General features: G+C 40.8%; 2 non-coding genes across 2 annotated transcripts; both read right to left on the bottom strand.

Annotated features, from left to right (window-relative positions):
- Positions 1-6437: 6437 nt before the first annotated feature.
- Positions 6438-6509, bottom strand: trnae-cuc (transfer RNA glutamic acid (anticodon CUC)). Its single transcript has one exon. It is a non-coding gene; the product is annotated as a tRNA-Glu (tRNA).
- Positions 6510-8587: 2078 nt separating this feature from the next.
- Positions 8588-8659, bottom strand: trnaw-cca (transfer RNA tryptophan (anticodon CCA)). The gene has a single exon. It is a non-coding gene; the product is annotated as a tRNA-Trp (tRNA).
- Between the last annotated feature and the right edge of the window lie 265 nt (positions 8660-8924).

The raw sequence follows: 8924 nt of genomic DNA, 5'->3' as shown, positions 1-8924 counted from the left end.
ATAGATGGAGAGAGAGATAGAGATAGATGGAGAGAGAGATAGAGATAGATAGAGAGATAGATAGAGAGATAGATAGAAAGATAGATAGATAGAGAGCGATAGATGGAGAGAGAGATAGAGATAGATAGAGATAGATAGATGGAGAGAGAGATAGAGATAGATAGAGAGATAGATAGAGAGATAGATAGAAAGATAGATAGATAGAGAGCGATAGATGGAGAGAGAGATAGAGATAGATAGAGAGATAGATAGAGAGATAGATAGAAAGATAGATAGATAGAGAGCGATAGATGGAGAGAGAGATCGAGATAGATAGAGAGATAGATAGAGAGATAGATAGAAAGATAGATAGATAGAGAGCGATAGATGGAGAGAGAGATAGAGATAGATAGAGAGATAGATAGAGGGATAGATAGAAAGATAGATAGATAGAAAGCGATAGATGGAGAGAGAGATAGAGATAGATAGAGAGATAGATAGAGAGATAGATAGAAAGATAGATAGATAGAGAGCGATAGATGGAGAGAGAGAGATAGAGATAGATGGAGAGAGAGATAGAGATAGATAGAGAGATAGATAGAGAGATAGATAGAAAGATAGATAGATAGAGAGAGATAGATAGAGAGATAGATAGAAAGATAGATAGATAGAAAGCGATAGATGGATAGATAGAGAGATAGATAGAGAGATAGATAGAGAGATAGATGGAGAGATAGAAAGATAGATGGATGGATAGCTAGAAACAGATAGATAGACAGACAGATAGAGAGATAGAGATAGATAGAGAGAGAGAGTTAGAGAGAGATAGATAGAAATAGCTAGGTGGATAGATAGAACGATAGACAGACAGATAGATAGATAGATAAATAGAAATAGATAGACAGGCAGATAGAGATAGAGAGAGATCGAGATAGATAGATAGAGAGATAAATAGAAATAGATAGAAAGAGAGATAGATAGAAATAGATAGATAGACAGAGAGATAGATAGAGAAATAGAAAGATAGACAGATAGATAGATGGAAAGATAGATAAATAGAAATCAATAGATAGATAGATAGACAGAGAGATAGATAGATAGAGGGAGAGAGTGAGAGATAGATAGATGGATAGATAGATAGAAATTAATAGATAGATAGATAGAAGGAAAGATAGATAGATAGATGGATAGAAATAAATAGATAGATAGATAGATAGACAGGCATACAGATAAATAGACAGATAGATAGCTGATAGATAGATACTTTCTTAGGGATAGAGAGATACATAAACATAAAGCAGTGGAGAGTCAACAATACCTAAGAATTGTTTGCGGGAGATTTTGATTGATTTGTAGTAAGATAAAACTAACGGTATATATAGTTAAATTGCATTCACTGTGCTGAGGGTTATAAAGTATAGATTCCATTAAATTCAAGTGCTAATCGCATCCGGGACTGAGCTGCCCACAGAGCAGTTTACCGGAGTATATATTTGAGTACTATCCTCACGCTATTTAGGGAGATCGAGGTTCGGCCACCCTGTAGCTTGAGATCAATAATTGTACTGAGTGGTCTCCTCAAGCCCTGCGTGTTCCTTGTATCAATTCCTATAATAACATCTCTAAAACTAAGACTCTGCATTTAGAATCTTAATTCCTAGCTGTTTTCTCTAATTATATTAATTAACAGCTGGGTTAGCTGGAGGGTGTGTTTTAACTTAAGGTGCCGTTCTAGTTTGAGGTGATGTTTTAGTTTATAGCACTGGGTTAGTTTTAGCCGCCGTACAAGTTTGAGACACTTATCTAGTTTTAGTTGCTGCTACTGTGTCAGTTTGAGGCGGTATTAGTTTGATTTACTGCATTACTTTCAGGTCGTTCCAGGTATTTAGCTTGAGGTGATCAATTATGTTGAGGTGCAGAACTTGTTTGTGGTGCTGCATTAGTTTGAGGTGTTGTATTGGTTTGAGGTGCTGTATTATTCTGATGTGTTGTATTAGTTTGAGGGGCTGTATTAGTTCGAGGTGCTGTATTAGTTTGAGGTGCTGTATTAGTTCGAGGTGCTGTATTAGTTTGTGGTGCTGTAATAGTTTGTGGTACTGTATTTGTTTGAGGTGCTGTAATAGTTTGTGGTACTGTATTAGTTTGAGGTGCTGTATTAGTTTGAGGTGCTGTAATAGTTTGTGGTACTGTATTAGTTTGAGGTGCTGTAATAGTTTGAGGTGCTGTATTAGTTTGAGGTGCTGTATTAGTTTGTGGTGCTGTAATAGTTTGTGGTACTGTATTAGTTTGAGGTGCTGTATTAGTTTGAGGCGCTGTATTAGTTTGAGGTGCTGTATTAGTTTGAGGTGCTGTAATAGTTTGTGGTGCTGTATTAGTTTGAGGTGCTGTATTAGTTTGAGGTGCTGTATTAGTTTGAGGTGTTGTATTAGTTTCTGATACTGTATTAGTTTGAGGTGCTGTATTAGTTTGAGGTCTTAGATTTTTTCGAGCTATTGTATTAATTTCATATAGTGTATCATTTTGAGAATTTTTATTAGGTTGAGGTGATGCATTAGTTTTAACATCTGTATTAGTTTGAGGGGCTGTATTCGTTTGAGGTGCTGAATTAGTTTTAGGCATTATATTAGTTTCAGGTTCTGTATAAGGTTGATGTGCTGTATTAGTTTGAGAAGCTACATACATTTGCAATTTGTTGTTGTTATCCTTAAGAAGCTCTAGTTCCAATTAATGCCTGAACATCCCGTTGTGCGAATGGAGCCTGTTTGTCGGACAGGGCTACATCCAAGGAAGGAGTGTGGTTAGGAGATAAGGGAAGTGATACTCTGGTAACAAGGTCGGGTAATATAAAGAGAAAATGCTGGAAACACTCAGCAGGTCAGGCAGCATCTGTGGAGAGAGAAACAGAGTTAACATTTCCGGTCGATGACATTCCATTAGAAGGTGGGCAGTTGTGTCACGTAGAAGAGGCGAGGAAAAGACGTAAAAGTGGCCTTTGGAACCGATACTTTAGAATCCGATAAAGGTTTGATCAACTTGTATCTCGAACTCGGAACTATAACGTATTTGAGTTCTCCGGTTAAAATTCGCGAGGGTTTGTCTAAATGCTGTTGTTAATTATAAGTCTAATTATTGCGGGATTAATAACACTGACATTTAATGTTGCGAACCCTTTTAATGCACTGCGCGTTTTCCAGCTGTGCTCGGAGCGCCGTCCCCTTCAGTCCATCGCTCACAGGGACTGTTCCATTCAGCGTTTCTATTCTCTGGCCCTTGGTGAAATTTCATAGATTGAAAGCGACGTGTCTCACCCCAAGCTCGTCACCGACTCGCTAACCGCTGCACAGCGACCACACTCTGCTCCCGTGAGATGGAAGCCCAGGAGCTGTTTCAAGCTCGAGTGCAGTTACAAGCAGAACTCATTCAAAGAAAGTCCAAGTCATTGAGGCGCCTGATTCTTTGCACCTTCCCAAAGTGTTGAGATTCATGTGGGGGTGATTTAGGCACGCCTTTCCCCACATTACAACACTTCAAAGGTACTTCAATGGTTATAAAGCGCTTTGGGACGTCCTGAGTTCGTGAAAAGCTCTGTATCAATGCCAGTGTTTCTTTTTGGCAAAAGTTCGAACAGCAATAATTCGCGAGCAAAATAAGGGCTCGTCCGGGATTTGAACACGGGACCTCTCGCAAGTTTCAACCAATAACCCCGAAGCAAGAATCATACCTCTAGACCAACGAGCCAACTGACAGATATCGTTAGAGATAAAAGCTAACCATTGTAAAACCATTTTTTCTGTGTAGTTGTTCTTGATGATCAGAGCACTTGAGACCGAGACAATGACTTTGCCCTTTGGACCTGTCTTCTGAAGCGCCGCCCGGTCCCAGACCTACAGTTAATGAGCTGTGGTTCAGATATTGGATGGGAGAAAAATTGATAAAGAGGAGGTACTAGAAAGTCTGGCTGTAAACCTTTTGTTTATATTCTCTTCTGGACGCCGGTTAGCTGCCGCTCTCTTTTTCCCATAACATACTGAAAACCAAGGAGCCGACTGGTTAAAAGTAGTGGAGATAAGAGGTAACTATTGTAAAAACCATTTTGTGTATGTGGCTATTCTTGATGAGCAGAGCACTTGAGACCGAGAGAGTGACTTTGCCTTTTCAACCTGTCTTCTGAAGCGCCGCCCGGGCCCACTCCGACAGTTAATGAGCTGTGGTTGAGATATTGGATGTGATAACAATTGTTAAAGAGGAGGTACCAGGAAAGCTGGCTGTATTTATGTCCATAAGTCACCAGGACCAGATCAAATGCATCCTAGGATGCTCAGGGAAGCACAGGTGGAAATTGTGAAGTTACTGGCCACAACTTTCCAATACTCATTGGATACGGGGGTGGTGCTAGACGTCTGGAGAATTGCAAATGTTACACCCTTGTTCAAAAAGGTGTATAAGGTTCAACCCAGCAACTACAGGCCAGTCAGCTTAACGTCGGTAGTCAGGAAGCTTTTAGACAGGATAATCCTGGACAAAATGACCGGTCACTTGGACAAGTGTGGATGAATTAAGGAAAGTCTGCACGGATTTGTTAAAGGCAAATCGTCTTTTACCAACTTGATTGAATTTTTTGATGAGGTGAAAGACAGGGTTGATGAGGGAAATGCGGTTGATGTGGTGAACATGGACTTCCAAAAGGCATTTGATAAAGTGCCGCATAACAGGATTGCCAGCAAAGTTGAAGCCCATGGAATAAGAGGGACAGTGACAGCATGGATGTGAAATTGGCTAAGAGACAGGAAACAGAGTAGTGGTGAACGGTTATTCCTCTGACTGGAGGAAGATGTCCCCCAGGGGTCGGTACTAGGACCACGGCCCATCTTGACATATATTAATTATTTGGAGTTAGGTGTCCAGGGCACAATTTCAAAATTTGCTGATGATACAAAACTTGGAAGTATAGTGAGCAGTGAGGAGTCTAGTGATAGACTCCAAGTGGACATGGACAGGCTGGTGGAATGGGCGGACATGTGGCAGATGAAGTTAAATGCAGAAAACTGTGAAGTGATACATTTTGGTTGGAAGAATGAGGAGAGGCAATATAAATTAAAGGATACATTTCCAAAGTGGGTGCAGGGACAGAGAGACCTGGGGGTATATGTGCACAAATCATTGAAGGTGGCAGGACAGGTTGAGAAATCAGTTTAAAAAGCTTATGGAATCCGGGGCTTTACAAATAGAGGCATAGAGCACAAAAGCAAGGAAGTTACAATGAACCTTTATAAAACACTGGTTCGGCCACAACTGCAGTATTCATGTTCCAGAAAATGTTATTCTGTGCAATAACCGGTCCTGTTAAATTGAACAAAAGTTGCACAAGATTCCTGGTGACATAAGCAATGAACATTTTAAACCAGACTCCTGAAATACAATGGGCCTGGAAATTGCGATCGGAGGCTCGCCACCGGCTAACGCCTCGGAATCGAAAAACAAATGCGAATTACCTGGTGTCTCCGGAGCTTCGGACTCTTGCCGCCCAGGGCCCGCTGGCGTCCGCCTGCATAAAGGCCCACGGATCACAGGGGCGCACAAGGTTCGCAACCATCTCTGGGGTCACATGGCCCAGGCCAACCAATCAAAAAGGGGATTCCTATGAGGCTAATGGGGATTCCATTTATGTATGGAATCCTCAAAACCCCAATCGAAATCTCCAAATAAAAAACATTTCACACCACGGAAATAAAAATAAATGATCACTTGTTCAAACTTAATGAAATTAATTAAACATTTAAAATACAATTTTTAATTTTATGAAATATAAATTTGAACATTTTAAAGCGGGCCAGAATTTACCTAAACGAATTTAAAATGTATGTATGTTCATATCATTAAAAAAAATATTTTAACATTTATTTTCACCCGTGCACTGGCAAAAGAAGGTCTTACGCCTGCTATTAGGCTGGATCGCTCTTTCGACCAATGTGGACACTAAGAACCGAATGGCCTCCTTTTGTACCGTAAATTTCTCTGATTCTATTACCTGGTGTAAGGGTTTCCTGGGCATTCGCTGGGCAGTAGTTAGCCCAACTCTGCACCAGCAAAAGTGATGTTGTAGCAGATGCGGTGGATCTGTCCAAGCGAAACTTGACAGATCACAAGTTCTGGGCTTTCGGGCGTGCGGAAACCTGGAACTTGCGGGGTGGTTCTGAAGGCGTACGAGAGCCTACGCTGTGCATTCGCTGTCGGAAGCACCGTAAAACCCGGGCCATGGTGTAAAATGAGATATGCATAACAATTCATCACATAGAAAGCACAATACACGTTATTGAAGCATCTTTAGCATTTAATTCATTCTGCAAATTAAGATTATCGGTTAATTAATGCTAATTAAAACATTTGTTCACATTAGATACATGTAAGTAATTTTAACAAGTTATTTTAAATTAAATAAAGACTGTTACAAAAGTTACTTCCCTGACCGGGAATCGAACCCGGGCCGCGGCGGTGAGAGCGCCGAATCCTAACCACTAGACTACCAGGGAACACAGAAATCGAATGCGATAATTCTACATAGAATGGGTCAATCCGTATTGGATACAAATTCATTTTTGATTGTTCACATCTAAAAGCATTTCATGACTCTGCGGCTTACAAATCTAGTTACATGTACCTGAAATATTTTCTCAATTATTGGGGTGCATTTATCTTCATTCGAAACCTCAGTAAAATGCTCCAACCTCGTCTGTTTCCCTCATACCGGCTGTGCAACATCCACAAATCAAATGTAATCTCACACGGCGCGCTGGCCTCTACCAGTTCTATATGTGTATATAGAGAATTAATGACGAAAGGTCATCGACCTAAAGATTACACATACATGTAAAAATATTTATAAGCAGCAGAGCCATGAACTTCATTTACATGTAATACAAGTCAGAAACATACTTGTATTTCTATTTCTATAGCATTCTGGACACAACATCGAGTTCAACAATTTCAGACCATAACCTCTGCTCCTATTTTCTCAGGTGGCAGCTGTTCATGATTCTGCCATTCCCATTTACACCTCCTCTGGTCCCATCTCTCCTTCCTTTACTTGTCCCATTACCATCTCCTTTTGCCTCGCACCTTCATCCCTTTTGTCGTTTAATCTCTCCTGCCTTCCACCTTATCACTAATATTGCCTCTTGCTGTTTCCTCCTCTCCCCCATTTGCCTAAAATCTGTTTCATCTCTAACTTTTCCCAGTTCTGACGAAAGGTCATCGATCTGAAACGTTAACTCTGTTTCTCTCTCCACAGATGCTGCCGGACCTGCTGAGTATCTCCAGCATTTTCTGTTTTTATGTCAGATTCCCAGCCTCTGCAGTATTTCGCTATTGCATACTTTACTCCGAATAGACTCAAATGCATTGATAAATATTGTGACGGTGCAATGCAACGTTCCCTAGTGGGTAGGATTCAGCGTTCTCTTGGAGTTGATTCCAGGTCAGGGGAGTAACAGTTTTTACTTCGAGACCTGATTAAAATGAATTACATGACTTTCATGTGGAAAAAAGAATAATTGATTTAAACATCATTTATTAATTCATAAAGTTATTTTGTAGAAATTCAATCATTTATTTAGCCCTCAGCATGCGATGAACCTTTATCCCTATCTCATTGTATTTTAGGAGCCTTGGTTTAAAATGTTGAGTGTTTATGACATGCACCCAGCCCCAGAATCGCCACTGTGAAAGTAGGAAACTGCTCGAAATACACAACAGGGCGGGCAGCTTGTGAAAAACAATTAAACTTTTGGCGTGTAGACTTTTCATAGAAATGGAACCAGCTTCGTGTGACAATATGAGCTGTGAGTGTGTGTACATGGGTGGCCTGTTTCTGTATCAAGCGAGTGTTTGTGTTCTGATGCGATCCTTTGCATGTCAATGAGTCATAGAGTCTAAGCGGCACAGAAGGAGGCCATTCGGCCCTTCCAGTCCGTGCCGGCTCTCTGTGGAGCAATCCAGTCAGTCCCATTCCCCACGCTCTATCCCCGTAGCGCTGCAAGTTTATTTCCCTCAAGTGCCTATCCAGTCTCCCTTTGTGTGTCAGTTGTACATTTAATTTCTTGACTTTTATCATATGCATCAGGTTATCAATATATAAATATCTGTGTTTGAAAGTGAGATTCTTCTAAATGGATTTTGGGTGTATCAGACATAAAGAGCCAGAACATGCTTTTTGAATGAGACAGATTCCCCCAAATAAATGAATCAATAACACAGATGCATGTAAATCTTGGATAAGTGCCTGAAGGAAATAAAATGTGCTGGGCTACGGGGAGAGGGCGGGGGAGTGGGACTAGCTGAAGGGCTCTTGCAGAGAGCGACACGGGCTGGACGGGCCGAATGGCCTCCCTCTGTGCTGTAACCATTCTCTGATTCTATGATGTAGATCTGTAAGTGATGAAAGGCGACTACAGTGTTTCACCACCACCTCGGAGATGGGCAATAAATGCTGGTCTTGCCAGCGAGACCTACATCCCAGGAACAAATATAAAAAATATATCTAATACTCATTGTTGTGAGTTAACAAATAAGATATTAATTGTCCAGACTGATATGAGCTGTAAAAGAACAGTGACCCCGACGTGATTTGAACACGCAGCCTTCTGATTTGGAGTCAGACGCGCTACCGTTGCGCCACGAGGTCTAGTCAGTTTTTGTTGTGTATTCAAGTTCATATATACAGAAGTATCATACCTGGTTCCTGGTGGTCGAATGACACTCACCCGCTTTCGATTCTCAATCAAAGAATTTATGTTGACACAAGATTTGGGAACAGTAAATTGCAGAAAGATAATTCAAGTCTGTGAGACGAGTAATAATTGCTTTAATCTTGGTTAATAAATCCATTACTTTCTGTTACAGATTTCGGTTACAGACGCTCTTTGCGTGACATTTGTTCCGCGCTTAAT

The sequence above is a fragment of the Somniosus microcephalus genome, unplaced genomic scaffold (genome assembly GCF_052327205.1).
Source record: "Somniosus microcephalus isolate GS21.2 unplaced genomic scaffold, FLI_Smic_1.0 unresolved_chr4, whole genome shotgun sequence".
In the NCBI taxonomy this organism is placed as follows: domain Eukaryota; kingdom Metazoa; phylum Chordata; class Chondrichthyes; order Squaliformes; family Somniosidae; genus Somniosus; species Somniosus microcephalus.
Note: the sequence above shows the minus strand (reverse complement) of the source record. Positions and strands in the feature narration are given on the sequence as shown.